A 17250-nucleotide genomic window follows, 5' to 3' on the forward strand; every position below is an offset into this window, starting at 1 on the left:
CTTTGTCGAAGCACAGGATATCAGCACGATGGAGACTCAACCAGTCCATGCCCACAATGATATCGAAACTCTTGATCGATACTGGTATGAGGTCGATTGGAAACGAATGATTATCTAGCGTGAGGGTACAACCTATGTAAATCTCGTTAGAACTCTCTGTCTTTCCGTTAACCATTACTACGACAAATGTTTCTTTTAGTGGATGTGAGGATTGCTTAAGTAATTGTCTAAAGTTATGGTTTACGAAACTTCTTTCTGCTCCACTACTGAATAGGATACAAGCATAAGAGTTATCAAGAAGGAATGTACCCGTGACTACTGTGGGGTCTGCTACTGCTTCATTGTGGCCAATAGCAAGTAGTCTCCCTGTTCCTCTCCCATTCCCAGCTTTTGGGCAGTTTTTCTTGAAATGCCCTACCTCGCCACAGCCATAACAGACCTGTCTTACTCCCGAGCCGGAGACTTGAGAAATGGGTTTGGGTTGAGATCTGCAAAACCGGGCGGTATGGCCCTTCCGGTCGCAATTGCTGCAGTGAATTTCACGGCAGGGGCCGTTATGATGGAAAAGGAACTTTGGGCACTTGGGCAGGTTTCCAGCATAGGATTTTGCTGGTACAGGGGTAGCAGGAGTGGTGGCAGCATCGACAGCCACAATTTGTTGGTTTTTGGAAGAGGATTGAGTTTTCTTGCCCTTCTTTTGGTCCCACCGCTTCCTCTTGTTGTCGGATGTCTTGGTCGGTGCAGCGGCAGTCGCTGTTGCTGTTGATGGAGTGGAGGGAATTTTATGATCAATCAACCTGTGGGCCAATTCCTTGGCGCTGTCAAAGGTTTTAGGGTGTGATGATAGAACGTTCCCTCGATACGGGGGCACTAAACCCCAGATGTATCGTTCAATCTTCTTGCTTTCAGAAGGGATCATGTTAGGGCACATAGTTACCAGGTCGCAGAACCTGGCCGTATAGGCCACTATGTCGGTCCCTTTCATCTTGAGGTTCTAGAGTTCCTCCTCAAGCTTCTGGACTTCACCCCTAGGACAATACTCCCTTCTCAGAAGGTCCTTCAGTGTGTCCCAGCCCATGGCATTGGCTGTCACCACAGAGAGTGAATTGACATGGCCATTCCACCATGTCAGGGCCCTTTCAGTGAAGGTAGCGGCAGGGAACTTAATTTTGCTTTCCTCGGGGCACGAGCACATTTCGAAGACGACTTCGGTTCTTTCGATCCATTGGGACAATGCAATGATCCCTCCGGTTCCCTTGAAGAATGTTGGTTTGCAGCACATGAAATCCTTATAGGTGCACCCCTGTGCATATGGGTGGATTTCACAATGTCTGGAGTTGGTGCCCATTCCGGCTGCACTTGCATCGCCAGAATTCATTTGGGCCATGGCTGCTGTCACAGCTGTCTGAAACAGCACCGGATCGAACTGCGGAGGAGGGGGTGGTGGAGGTGGAGTTTGAGTCGCAGGTCTGCCTCTGTTCGGGCGCTTGTGGGGAGGCATCTTTTACTAGAAATTTATAAAGATGATGATAATAGTAAGAATCAATTGCAAACATGATGAGAGTGTTTTATGGACTAAATCGACATAGTTGAACCATCAGATAGAGTCATAGCAACACAGTAGGTAACTGCTAATATTACTGGTATTAATGATGTAATATGAGTTTGGGAAAAGTGACCTCACAGTAGGTCTTACATCAAATCATAAGGGAAAATGTTGGCAGCATAGGAGTCTAGGTAAAGTACTTTCAGAGTTAGAAATGTTTACAGAAAAGTTCTCTACCGAGCATAGAAAAGAAAAGGCTATTCCTTAACCAAAAGAGGAAGATAAGTGGACATCCTCTACTGGCGACGGGTATCCATTGGGCGAACCCTCAGATCAGCCAGTTGGCGCACAACTTCTTGAAGATGTCGTTCCTGTGCTCTCTGACGCGCCCGGAGCTCCCTGACTTCGGCTCTGGATGCAGCTAGCTGCTGCTGTAGAGCCTCATTGATCCTCCTAGTCCTATCTATAGCTTCTTCTAGCTGGCGGATACGGACAATGTTAAGGTTAGAGTTGGCATCAACCTCCACAATTCTGCCAATGGCTGCTTTACCTTGCTCGACGTTCCTGGCAATCCTTCGGACCATGATGGGCAAGACTCGGTCCGCCAAACCTCCCTCTCTTATGTTGTAAAAGCTTCGGTCTATGTTGAAAGGTAAAGGCTGACCCTATTCATCGCTCCATCGGTGCAAGGTTATTGCCCACATGGGAGTGGGACATCGAAATGTTGGACGGGGGTTAGGGTTCGGAGCTACTGGGAGCAGGTTGCTGACTTCTGGTTCGGAGTCGGAGCTATCCGGAAAGCCTTCTGCACGGTGATCATCCAAAGGAATCGGGTGATCATCTTCTAAATCTTCCTCGAGCCATCCTCCAATGCCTTGGTTTGGATAGTATGGATCGCCGGGATGGTGGAAGCCAGCCATGCTATCTACGCGAGAATGGGGAAATAAAGGTTAATAGATGCACTAATCTAGATTACCTATAAGATGATCGTTATTAGTCGACCCAGTACTTGCATAGTGCATACCAATTACATGTAACCGTAGCAGGATAGACCTTCGAATAAGTAACCCTAACTCTAAGTCCACAATCAAACAAGAACAAGAAATGAAGCAAAGGTCACAGATTCTAAGTCTATAGCGCCTTAGTCACATGTAATCGTGGTGTACCCACTTAGCAACTATTTCCCTACTAGTAACAACCCTTTTAGTTATCACATATGCAGTTAATAGAATGCAGAATACTTCTATAGTATTCTTCTTCTAACACTCTTATGGTAGCGTGGGTAACTTTTTAGTCTTGTTGCAACATCACAATCACTCTTAGGCACATGCTAGTCATTCCTAGGAAAATGTAGTTGATCAAGCTACATCCGCCCAGATGTGACTATATGTCTCTAAGCCCAACTGCGCTGTCCAGCAATCTTAATACTTTTGTTCTGTTCTAGTATGATACTGATCCTTTGTATTAATGGATGTGTAAATATATACTTAGTTAAATATTTTAGTATTTAAAAGTATACATTCTTGGTCAGAGTGTTCTAGTCCCGAAGTGTTTATAGTTCGTATATCTTTTATGGGTTGATATACTTGATTCACTATAAACAAAGCTCTGATACCAATCTGTCACACCCCAAAACCGAGAACGGCATAATATGTTCTGGGGTGGAGGACGTCATATTCAGTATCATGACAATGCATAATAGTAAAAACAAGCAAAAACATCCATTGCATTAATATAGTAATTGTAATACAAGCGTGTTCTGTACAGTTTGATAGACACCAAAAGTATAAACAAAAATAAAGGATAGGTCTTGTATGCGCTCCATCTTCTCAAAAGTCGCATCAGTACCTGTCTATTGTTGACCTGAGAATAAAAGTTATTTTGAAAATGAGTATCAGCATAAAGCTGGTGAGTTCATAAGAATTTAGTGTCATTGCTTGTATAAAAGTATTTACAGTTGTTAAACCAGAAAAGTTGTTATCCAATTTGAAAATAGTGAATCTTTAGAAAATCCTATATTTTCTAATAAAAGTAGTCTTCTGCCAAGACTTGGTTACTTGTAGGTTTGATCCTTTGAGTATGTAAAAGTTTTCCAAATTAGAGTCTTAATTATTATAAAAATATAGTTTGGACTTCGTTTGAACAAAGTAAACGGGAAAATAATGTATTATTCTAGCACTGTTACTGCCGACTGGATGGTAATTAACCGCAGACTCTAGGTAGCGATATGTATTTAATACACCTCAGGAAGTCTACTTTACCTTTAATTCATAATTTGTTAATTTAGAATTCCGAATGTGAATCTATATGTAACCAGGCGGACAGGCGATTGAATGTATCATGACCCTCCAGGTCATACGTAGTGTGGTAGCATGTTATCATCCCTGGGCCTAGTCGGCTCGGACTGTAGCTAGCAGTCGGGAGGTGTGAGTGTCCGCCCTATATAGATCTATACACGTAGAGCCCGCTCTCCCTCCAGTAGATTAAGGTTACATGGTGAAGGGTCGGTAAAGTACCGTATAGAGAGTGTCTCACATTCTGTTTTAGTATGTTCTCTTGTATTAGTGTATAGTGTGCTTTTCAGTATAATGTATTTAGTGTTCTTTTGTATAGCATATAGTATTCTTCCTGTATAGTACTTAACATGTGGCGACTCATAATAGCACTAACCGTGGTAAGTATCATAGTAATGGAAGTGAGGAGTGATAAACCTTAACTATACCTATTATAGTTAACTGGCATGTTGCAGTCATTCTTGGATACTCATAAATATTGAACTGAGTGAAGGTATTCATATCCAACACAAATACACACTATATATAACTAAGAATTTAACGACAGTCGGACAGGTAAGAAATTACCCTAAGACCCCAATCAAACAAGAACAGGAAATAAGGCGAGCTATCAGTCCTAAGTCCTTCAAGTCTTACTTATATAAATATATTGGTGTAGATATATTTTAGAAACATAAGAAGTTTTGAAAGAGTTTGAAAATAATTTTTATAACAAATTATCATGATAATGAATTTGAAAACATTGAAAGTAGTTTTGATGGCAAAACGGTTAAAAGTATACATATCCTTTATGATTGTAAGTTACTAATAACATGTGATTGATACTATAAATTGTTGGATTCAACTTGTATCCCCCCATAAAAGCATTTAAAAACATTTGAAAGGTAAATTAAGGGGTATGAACTGACCTACAGCGAGTGGAGTAGATGGAATGCCGGGTAGGATGCTAGGTGTCAAGTGAGGACTTGAACACGCCCACAGATCCTATGTAACATATAGTGGTGCGTGATGGTGTCTAATTAGTCATTTTATCACCAATTTAGTAAGTAAAGGCCCTTTTGTGCATGAAAACACTTTGCTACAAGTGCAAGGAGTGCTAGGGGTTGCTTTCATAGATTGTATGGCCTCACGATGGAGTTTACACTTCAAGTGACTATCCTAACATGAGTTTGCGGTTAAGAGACCACCTCCACCATGAGTTTATGGCCGTAAACTCATGGGAATGGTGAGTTTGTGTGTTTAAAGGTCTCTTGCATCGCTAGGAAGGGTTCTAAGGTCAAAACAAAGGTCTTGGGAAGTGATTAGGGTTCGAAAGGGTATTCCCTTGGAGTTTGGGGTCCTTGGACCACTCCTTGGGAGTTTATGGTCGTAAACACTAGGGTTTATGGCCGTAAACCCTTGGGCACAACATTTCCTTTGTATTTTGTGGTCCTAGGCTGATTCATACAAGTTTCTAGTCCATTAAACATGCTAAGGAAGGAGTTAGGGACACCAAAACACCCTTTATGGTGTTTACGGTTCATGAATGTTCATGGATTGTAAACTCATATTTACTCCTTTAAAGGCATGATTTTGGGTTTCTAATTTCATGCATGCAAGTTTCTAAGTCAAGGATGAGCATTAGAAGGGTTTTGGAGGGATTTTGGGGCTTCAAAACCCCCTTATGGGAGTTCAAGGTTTTGGGAGGTGTTCCCCAATCGTAAACTCGAGTTTTTATGGTGTTTGGGTGATTAAATCCCGAATTTGCATGGATATAAAGCTAAACAACAAGCTAGGAAGGATCACTTACGATTTTGGAGCTTGAATGAGGTGTTTCTTGGCCAAAACCCACTTGTAGAGAAAGAGTAGAGAGAGAAAGCTTCTAGGAGTGAGAAAAGGTTCAAGTGAAAGCCACTCAACCCTTATATAGGGCTTGAGTTGGCGGCCAGGTGGGGATCCACCCCATACCGACGTTAAACGGAGTTTAAAATTTTACCCGATTAAATGGTCATAACCTGGCTTATTCGTAAACTAAAATTTTTCCCAAATAATTTTGAGGGTATCACATGTGTTTTTATTTGTTTCATTTTGACACTAATAAGATAAAATAAAACATTAATTTATTTTTCTAACCCAAATGTTAACGGAAATTTGAATAATAAAAAAAATATTCTATTAACGGAAATGGGTTACAGCGACGGAATAAATTTCAGGTTGTCACATTTTGAGAGGAGCGGTACTTTAGGAGCAGCGTTGGATACATATTTGGAGCTTAATGGAGCTAAAATACCCGATGAATTTGGAACATGGGTTGGATTTGTTGAAACTGAAGAGTTCGCGCCCGAAACGCGCGTTTTATGAAAAATGTGGTCATGTTTCTCACCAAAATGCGACTGCATTTGTACTTCGAGGATTTGTTGGACCAAAAATCTAGTATGAAGAATTTAGCCAAAAAATCTGATTGTGGATCCTAAAATGCGATCGCGTTTTTCCTTCGATGTCTTAAAAAGTTCGAAAATAACAACGTACTTCATTAAACGGAGTTTCTGGGAATTTTGACCAAAAATGCAATCGCATTTTACAAAAATGTGATCGTATTTTTCACTTTCTTGCTCTGGAAGTTGTTGGCTCGTATATAATGGTTCCTTCCCTGATGAGTTTTAGTCCTAGACGTTCCTAAATGACATAAATGACTTTTGAAGGCAATTTTTCGCACTTTTCATCCCTTTATGAAGATATGAAGGTTGTGGATCATCTCAATCATTTAGATAGATTAGTAAGATTTAGTAGTTTAATGTCTCTTTTTTTTATTAGTTTTAATTGAATTTTATCCATGTCTGGCTAAATCCTAGATTTCAGTTCTGCATAAACTAGTACTTTTTATGTAATCAATCATTAGACCTTGTTCTTGATTTGTGATTCTATCTAGATTTTTCAGTTTTGATCTTAATGAATGTTTGATTTTAGTTCTTTTTAGTATGATCACATAATTTAGGATTAAATCACTCTAGTTAATCAGTTGTTGAAATCCGTAATTATTTTGATAAACTGGTAATAAGTAACAAGTATCAGATTGGTTCCGTGTTAGGATTTAATTATGATATAAACTGAAATATCATATTTTTACACTTCCGAGCTCATAATAAGTATTGAATATTGTTTAGAATTTTACAAAAATCATAATGCTGATTTTCTAATTTTAATTAAGAGCTTGTTTAATTGGATTTTTAAAAATTTAGAATTAACCAGGTTTGTGTTGATTGCACGATTAGGAAAGTCACACCAGAACTGAATTCGTTTTTTTTACTGAATTTTACTTAGTTGTTTTCACTACTATTTTAGTTTTAATTATTAATAAAAAATCCCCCATATTTGTTGTGACAGCCTAGAGAATACGTCATTTGTCGCCATTGATAGCCGACGTCAAAACACGATAATACAATCTTGTAATGCCTAATATTTTCGACTATCACTCTTAATTACGTGAAACCATAGGCATAAAACTAAGTGTGCAAAAAGCTGTGACAACCTGAAAGATTTTGGATCAAGCAAGGTCTAAAGATAAACCATATAGAAGTGAACTCAAAAAATAACCTGATGCCCTAGAACATTAAAAGCCATGAAGGGCATGTTTTATATATGTTATTATACATTTATGATTTGAAAACCATATGGTAAATTACCTCTTGAAAGTAATCAAGTTTTAACAAAACATGACTAGTCAAATAATGGGAATAGAAATCATGAAATTTGAACATTGCTTTTGTAACGACGATAAAATTTCAACCAATTTAAACTTTTCAAAAACAACCTATACTCATTAAGTTATTACAAAAAGGTTTTCAATTCATTTATTATCAGAGTATCCCAAAAACATCAACATAAAACTGAGGAGAGGTACGATCATGCCTTCGCCTTGCCACGGTCTCCTGAAGTACCTGAAACAATACACTGAAACTGTAAGCCCGAAAGCTTAGTGAGTTACCCCCAAAATACCAACCACAATACCACACACACAACATATCATATCATAAACAGAAAAACCATGCATATCGAGTCTACAGTGTGACTGGTCCGCCTGCACCAGGCCTTCAGTCCACCAAGTCCACTCTCTCTCTGAGTCTACAGTTTCAGTCCACCTGGTGCACTCTCTGAGTCTACAGTATGAATGGTCCGCCCGCACCGGGCCTTCAGTCTATATGGTCCACTCTCCGAGCCTCGGGATGTCTGGTCCGCCCTCTTGGGGCCTTCAGCTTATCCGGACCGCTCGCCAAGCCTTCTGTCTAACCAGTCTGCCTTGGGTTTGTTGGCCTACAGCACAAAGTAGGACCCGCCTCAATCCAACCCCAGTCCAAACAACTATGTGCACATAAACATATAATCATACAACAATTCAAATTTAGTCAAACCGATCTAGCAGATCACATATCATAACAACATCCTAACCAGGATACCGACGTAACCGGTCACTAACATAGCATCATCCTTTATACCAGGATACCGACCTTAATCAGGTCTCTAACATACACCATCCTAATAACCAAGATACTGACCTTAACCAGGATACAGACCTTAACCAGGTCTCTAGCATACACCATCCTAATAACCAGGATACAGAGATAGCAAGCAATAACATATCAAAAGATACCTGAATTTCAATCTGATAAAGGTCCGGGCTTGGTGCCTTAAACCCTGTTGATATAGTGAGGATAACTCACCTGCAACTGCCGACTGAGGAATAAGATCACGTTACTCTGACCACCGACACGAACTCCACCACTGAACATTACCAAATAACGAAATCCAATAAACACCAATAATTACCAAAATACCTTTAGAAGTCAAACTGATCAACTTTTGGTCCAAGTCAAAGTCAACCTTCCTGGTTGACCCTACTCGCTGAGTCAGCCCGTTGACTCGTCGAGTCCCTATACTTAGAAACTCCCAATCACGACTCAACTCACCGAGTCACCCCAAGACTCGTCGAGTCCAATAATCTTCGAGTCCCGTCCTGCTCAACTCACCGAGTTGTCCCTCCTCTCACCGAGACACGACTTAACCAGAAAAGGCTAGGGTTCCACGACTAGGCTTGCTGAGTCTAAGAACAGACTCGTCGAGTCCATGTCCATCTTCAACAGACTCGCCGAGTTGTTCTTCCAACTCGCCGAGTCCACACGTGACATCTTCATACAGAAGATTACAGGCCATTCCATTGCTTCTAATACATAGATCTAGACTCCTAGGGCCAGATTCACACATAAAGTTTCCAACTTTACGTGAATGCAAGGCTCAACAAGCTCCAACCAAGCTACAAGAAGGTTTTGGGACAAAAGAACTCTCAAACAAGCCCAAAGACTGATGCTTTCTGCCCTTATGGCTCCAATACAACCTAGATATGAAGTTGCAACTTCAGATCTAACCTCTAAACTTGAAATGGATCCAAACCAAGCTAAAGAATCCCCAAAACAACCACCATGGATGACAATAAGGAAAACGGCTTAAGGCAGTGGCTTCTTACCCCAAAGATGAGTCTAAACTGATATAGACTTCAGATCCACAAGCCCTCTTGATGCTATCCTCAATTTCCTCCAACTTGTCTTCACAAATTTCTCCTTCCAAGCTCCAATCTGCTCAACAACGAAGCCTCTCACAATTTAGGGTTTCTCTGGAACATTCAGGGAAGATAGAGGCTGAAATGAAGGCATATTATTCTTTAAATAGGGTGCAAACTCTAGGAATTAGGGTTTCTCATTCCAGCACGGACTCGTCGAGTCCAACCTCCAACTCGGCGAGTCCGGTCACTTAACATGTGCACGACACACGCTTAGACTCGACGAGTTGCAACTCCTACTCGTCGAGTCCCTCTTTTCCAAACTTACGCGTTACCCCCTGAACTCTTGATTCTGAATTGGGATGTTACAACTTTATAATATCTAGCCTAGTACCCCACCTACCCTAGAACACCTCATGACCGTAATCACCAAGCTAGTATACTCTAGGACTGAAATCTCCTACCTAAGACATCTTAGAACCAAAAACACAAAGGTCCTAGTCCTCCATGGCCAAAAACTCCCAGGAAGGCCCACTAAGGCCGAAATCCTAGTAGTATGGGGTGTTAGGACTGAAATCACCAAGAGAATGGGGTGATTTCGGTCAAGCAAGGGAGTTTCCAATGGGTTCTCTCATGTGCTTTCAGTAGGATTCGACATTAGGATAGGATAATTCAGCTTTACCATGTTTTACCCAACATATACGCATGTAACTCCCCCATTACCCTCTAGATATCCATGGACTTACTCATTTGAAATCCCCCATAATGTCGCCAACAAAGAACCATTTTCATTTACCATCCCTTTCTTTATCTCTTTTCTACACTTCAAAAATTGTCTCAAGAACAATAACCAAGATTTCCCAAGATCATTATCATCAAAGTGGTCCTTAGAATTTTGGGAAGCAATTTCGTGAACCCCTAGTGATTTTACACATTCTTATGTTAATTTCATCCTATTTACACACATTATTATGTTTTGATATCCTTAGGGTATCATAATCTTCAAGAAGTTCATCAAACACATACTAGTGTTCTAGGTTAGAAATCATCTTCACAACACTTCCAGCTACACACAAGAACCACTCAAGGTGAGTTCATACCCCCCACATTTTCAAGTCTTTCATGTTTGGGTGGGGGGGGGGGGGATACAAGTAAAACTTTGTTTATCCCACAAATAATTTCATGTTTTTATCTTTATGTTAAAGATAAAATCTTATTTGCATAAGTCATGGTTTATACTAGTTTTTGGTATAAATATTTGTGATATATATATATATATATATATATATATATATATATATATATATATATATATATATATATATATTGTTAAAACAAACATAATCTATGTTATAAAATCATAAAAAAGTTTATGACCGTAAAACTACATGGTTTTTGGAAACTTTTTCTAAAAGATAGATTTTCTAGCAAAAATGATTACATTATAGCCATTTACTAATTTGGTGAGTTTTAACCCAAAAGAAATATGTTTTGATTTCATATTTTGATACTAGAGAAAATACGCATTCATATTTATATAAAAGATTATATAAATAGTTTCAAACAAACAAGATAAAATATAATTGGGATAGTCTGGAAGTTATAAACCACACCTACATTTTTGAAGATACATAAAATGGGAAATCTCCAGAAAAGTCCCAAAATTTTAGTCCAATTTATGATAAAGTCCCAAACTAAATTTTGTTTACAGAAAAGCACAGAATACCGGTTAAAACTTCGAAAAAACCCTTTTCGTCCGATTTTGAAGATTTAGCAGGTATTCCGTCTTTTTTCGTTAGTTTGCTTAAAATTTTGGGACCTTTCTGGAAACTACCTTATAACCAAAATATTGGGACTTTTTTTTTTGAAAATTACCATGAAATTAATGGATATTATTATTAACAAATCATTTATAAACATAACAAATATTTTTATTATAAAAAAGAAAACACACTTGTTGCTAATTTGTAGGAATAAATTGGTGGTCTAAGTACTCCTCTATTGCATATTAACCACATCAAACTCTCTACGTTACTCCTATGCATCGTTGTGGGTATGATGGTGAAATGTACACAGTGAGTGTTCTTTTAATGTCGGTGTTCCTCTTATGTTGTTTAACCTAACTACCACCCCACATCCATACCTCACATGGTAACAACCACAGGCTAACACACATCTATCAAATGTGAAAAATTGAATCGTGAATATTAGTTTATATGGAAAAAAGTGTAGGGTGATTATCTATTTAAATTTGCATTCAAAGTTTATTTTTCACTATGTTTGTAATTTGATGGTTGTTACCGAATAATGTATGGAGGTTAGGTGGTATTTACCTTAAAGAACATAATGAAAGATCTATATATTCAAGAATTATTATTAAATGATATTTTCTTTTAACATGTGATCCTATAGCGTTACACCTAATAGAAAGTTGACACTTATTGATTGTGTATTAATAAATATTATCAACTCTTGTATAACGACACATAGGAGGAACATAAGGAGTTTGAAGTGGTCAACAAACAATAGACCATGTCGACCATTCTATTCCTAGAAATTAGAAACAAATGTATTTCGTTTGTTTATAAAAAAAATATTTGTTATGTTTATAAATGATTTGTTAATAATAATATCCATTAATTCCATAGTAATTTTCCGAAAAGTCCTAATATTTTGGTTATCGGGTAATTTTCAAAAAAATCATAATATTTTGAGCAAACTAACGAAAAAGGACAGAATACCGGCTAAATCTACGAAACCGGCGAAAAAGGGTTTTTACTGAAGTTTTAGCCGGTAGTTTGTGCTTTTCTATAAACAAAATTTAGTTTGGGAATTTTTCATAAATTGGACTAAAATTTTGGGACTTTTCTGGAGATTTCCTTACATAAAATTGTTCAAAGATATACTTATTTCGTTTTACAAGAAAAAGGAGTCATAGTTCGCGTAAATCAGTTAATGCTGTGAGACATTATCTTCACCGTACCTACCTAGCATACACCTTATGTCCCACATTATAACCAGAGTCTCATGGAGGGAGAGCAAGACCGTTGTGTATAGATCTATATGAGATTGACAACCCCACACCTCAATTGTTCGCAACATTTAGACCGACAAGTCTAGGGTGACAAATGTCTACCAATTCCGACGCCTGAAGAACGTCGTTCAGGCATAACAATCATATCAAGCATGGTTATAACTGATGGGTTTTGAGCAAAAGAACATTCCTATGTGCACATGCAAAATCCTAAAGCTTTGGATCTAGGTTTCTCTATTATAAATGCAAATTTATCCAAAGCTTGTAAACCCTAAACTAGCATACAACAAACACCAATTGAGTATCAAATAGACATGGTAGACTAATACCTTGATTGTTAACTGTAGATCTTGAAGCTTTGAGAACCTTAGCACCCCAAATGTTGTGCCTCTAATGAATCACAAACACCAAAAGCAATTGGATGAAACAAGAGAGAGAGAGAGAGAGAGAGAGAGAGAGAGAGGGGGAAGAAGGAAAAATTGGCTCCAAGACTTTTATGGTTCGGGTGTAGCCGAATTATCATGCCCAAGGGGTCTTTATATAGGTGTGGAAATTAGGGTTTCAGTTATTATCCTTATCTGGTTACTTAGCCACCAAGCAACCCATAAGATAATTCTAGAACCCCCTTTGGACAAATTCCTTAAGGCCCTATCCTTAGAATTCGTCCACCCTATACTCTAGGGTTTCCTTACCCAACTTTGCAACTATCACATAATTACAAATTTAGTCTCCTTAATTCAGTTAACCTCTTTTGACCACAAAATTAATTCTTAATTATTTCTTGACCAATTTTAATAAAATGAATATGATTTCTCTTTTAATATATTATTCTTATAATATATTAACAAACCATAATAACCTCTTTCTCTATTAATCATCCAGTCAAGTTGCTTTGGTGAAGGTCACCCAAAAGGACCATGCTAAAACTGGGTCAAGTACATACCAAATATAGTTATGGACTTAGACACGAATCCAATAGTCTCCCACTTGGATAAGTCTAATAACTACAAATGCAAGTATGACTTCAGGATCTGATTAGTAATCACAGTTCTCAAAACTATTGATCTTATCAATAACCTATCCTTTAGATAAGGGATCGTATAGTCCTCCGTTCTAGATATCGTGCAGACAATTACATGGAACATAATCATACTTATTGTCCAGCAGTTTGTTTCTCGATCTATGATTTTTCTGCATAGAACTTAATTGAACACATCAATTCAGTCCTGACCAGGCCCGACACATAAGTCAAAAACAAATCATTGAGGGGCCCAGATATCGCTTTTACCCTCTGAGGATAAAAGAAACAAATAAAATTCGACTTATATGCATCTTGTCACACCCCGGCCATCGGTGGAAACACCGGGCAGTGTAACGTCATTTCTCGTATCATAGTTATCAACTTCCTGAAAACACATGCAATTTAAAATCCGTCAACATAAAGTTGGCAAGTCCACAGGTTTTGACTCCATATAAAATAATGCATATTCCGAGTTTCAAAAGTATAGTTTTGAAAGTATAATTTTGACTCTCCAACGTTTACTATATATATCCTAGGTATAAATGTTTACTTACCAAATAAGTAGTTTACCACTACGTATAAATCTATTTCAATTCTATACGAGTATGTGTGCTAGGTATAATTATCTACTTAATATACAAGTAGTGCCTAGGGTATAAGTAGGGGAAACTTATACTTAACATTAATACTTGTATAGCGACGAAGTATAATGTTTCTAACAAGTTGCTACCATGAGTCTGTAGTTGCGACTGTATGACATAGTCATATACATCCTCTTATTATCACAAGAATCACACATTGCGGTAGTACAAGGATTACACCTTGCGGTAGTACAAGGATCACACCTTGCGGTAGTACAAGAATTACACCTTGCGGTAGTCAGTGTTCTAAAAGGCGCGCCATGGCGCACGCCAAGGCGCGCCGTGGCGTGAGGCGTGGCTTCGCCGTTACGAAAAGCTTCATAACGTTGCTGTTAGGCGTGGCGCGTGGCAAGGCTTGATATGGCGCGCCATGACGCGTTATGGCGTGTTATGGTGCGTGTTTTTTGTTTGAAACACAGTTTTTTGCTCTTTGTTATGGTTTTTCAAATCGGAGATACAAGTATTGTGGTTTTTGTTAACTTTTCGTTATTAGTTATTGATCTAACACTTCTAAAAAGTAGTTATATTTAATATAAATTTATATTTATGTGGTAATACAATTTTAAATTAATACAAAATCGCCGCCTTACATCACGCCTTGAAAAACGCCCTTGCTCGCCATGGCTCGTTAAGCTTGAGGCTTGGCCTTGCCGCCACGCCACGCCTCACGCCATTTAGAACCTTGGCGGTAGTACAAGGATCACACCTTGCGGTGGTACAAGAATTACACCTTGTGGTAGTACAAGGATCACACCTTGCGGTAGTTTCCGCACGTTTCATCGACGCCAGAACAATAACAAATAAAAGGATAGTTCATCACTCGCTTTTGGTTGACGATAGCTAACAGTCACAAGTGGGGTGGTCAACCCGTATACTAAGTATACACGACTTCCTCGCTCACACGAATACAAGTCAGAGGACTTTCACTAAGATCCCCAATCTTAGATGATGAATACATTAGCTCAGGTAGACTTTGACGAAGTTCTATAGTTCTAACAACAAAAGCATTTTCATGTCTAAAAGCCTAAGTTACTAGACTATGCTTTTAAACATTACTCCTAATTTCATAACATTTAGGCAGTATAACAACTATAACTTGATGTAAAACCAGGTTTTATCTTGACATAAAACCAATAATAACAACATATAACATTTCTAGTTTTATCTTGACATAAAACTAACAATAACAACATATAACATATCTAGTTTTATCTTGACATAAAACTATTAATTGGAACATACTATGTAACTTAACATATAAAACTTCCGAATATAACTTCGGAACTATATCGCACACAATATATATATATATATATATATATATATATATATATATATATATATATAATCCTAAGTATAACTCAAGATCTATATTAATACATTAACATACCGATAAATTGATAATAGTTGTATATATTCAAAATATTATATTTAGAACAACTATACCCCGGCTATTATAACTATATATTATCATATAGACATAATAATAACATATATACAATGACTAGCATGCGTTTTCCCCCGAAATATTAGAAAGTGGGGCTGTGAAACTCACCTTAGTAGCGTGATTTTTATGATATCTAAGCGAAATAGTCAGCGTGCGAGTTTGTCGGGGCTCGGGATGCAAGAGAGCTTCAGCAAGTGAGAGAGGAGAAAGGGAATGGTGTAAGGAAGTGAATGGGTCGAAGCATCTATATATAGTAAGAATTTATGACACTCACGTCGTGAGTGTCGTAAAACTCACGTCGTGAGTGTCGTAAAACTCACGTCGTGAGTCTCATGATTCACTCCGTAGACTTGCCATGTGCGTCCCTAGCTTCGAAAGGTGGCCATGTGACTCCTCACGTCGTGAGTGTCATAAAACTCAGGTTGTGAATTTTGGATCTTATTCTCTCGCAGCTTCTAGATTCCGATTTATGACAGAATTACTTCTTACGTCCTGAGTGTCATAAAAATCCCGTCGTGAATTCTGGATCCTATCCTCTCGCAGCTTCTAGATTCAGAATTATGACAGTATGTCGTCAGCGTCATAACACTCACGTCGTGAATTAGCTAGTTTAGGGTTTTTTTTTTAAAGCTAAATCTTCGGAATTCCATAACTTTTGCATACGAAATCCGTTTTTGACGTTCTTTATATGCACGCGTAGGTATTTACGAGCACTACAACTCGCTTTTAGACTTAAATAGCTAATTCGAATTCTATTTTAATTTCCTCTTATTATAGAGATTTATAGTGTTCGGTTTATCATAACTTCTTCATGCAAAGTCCTATTTAGATGTTCTCTATATTTTTGGAATCGTGTGGATGTATACTTTGAGTTGTATCATAAATTATGTATGAAAGCTCATACTTTATCATGAATTATATAACATTCTTACCACATTACTAGGTTAACGTAATCACATTACACGATTGGCATAATCACATATGATTGTTATTGACCTAATTTGGATGGGTGTTACACATCTACTATTCACTCATCAAATCATGCACAACAATGCGTTTTATAACATAAGTTACTGATGCATTTACGCATTATCAATGCATAATCAACTTGTAAACAATAAACCATATATCTAGGTTTAAAGACTATATGATATTATCGTCTTGCAATCACTCGTGATAAATTCCTTGAAGTGATACCAGCAAGCATGGGTTTAATCCAATGCTCAAATATTATTTGATAAGCACTCATGAACATTGCAGCAAACCTTTGCTATGTCTAATACACTTTAGAAAATCTACAAACCAATTCATGACAGTCTTCTTTCATACCTACTTCCAAAGTATGAGCGACTGTGGACTGTTCGAATAATCTTATTATTCAGGAAGTCAAAACATGCAAAATGAAAAAAATAGGTAAACGATTAACATAAGACAGTAACTTTACTCATAAATAACACAACTTTATTTAATCATCAAATGTTAATTACAATTGATCTATTACATGTTTCGAAACTATCTAATATAAACTAATATCGTCCTTTAACCCAACGCTCCTAGTGTGCTGTAAGTGCTTAACCCTATCCTGTCCCTTCGTAAGGGGATTTGTTGGGTTATCCTATGATGATACCCTCTTTATTAAGAGGAGTCTCTCTTCCACCCGATGTCTAATAAAGTGATATTTCATATCGATATGTCGGGATCTGCCATGGTCCCACGGTTCCTTGGTCAAGGAAACGA

The sequence above is a fragment of the Lactuca sativa genome, chromosome 4, assembly GCF_002870075.4.
Source record: "Lactuca sativa cultivar Salinas chromosome 4, Lsat_Salinas_v11, whole genome shotgun sequence".
Taxonomy (NCBI): domain Eukaryota; kingdom Viridiplantae; phylum Streptophyta; class Magnoliopsida; order Asterales; family Asteraceae; genus Lactuca; species Lactuca sativa.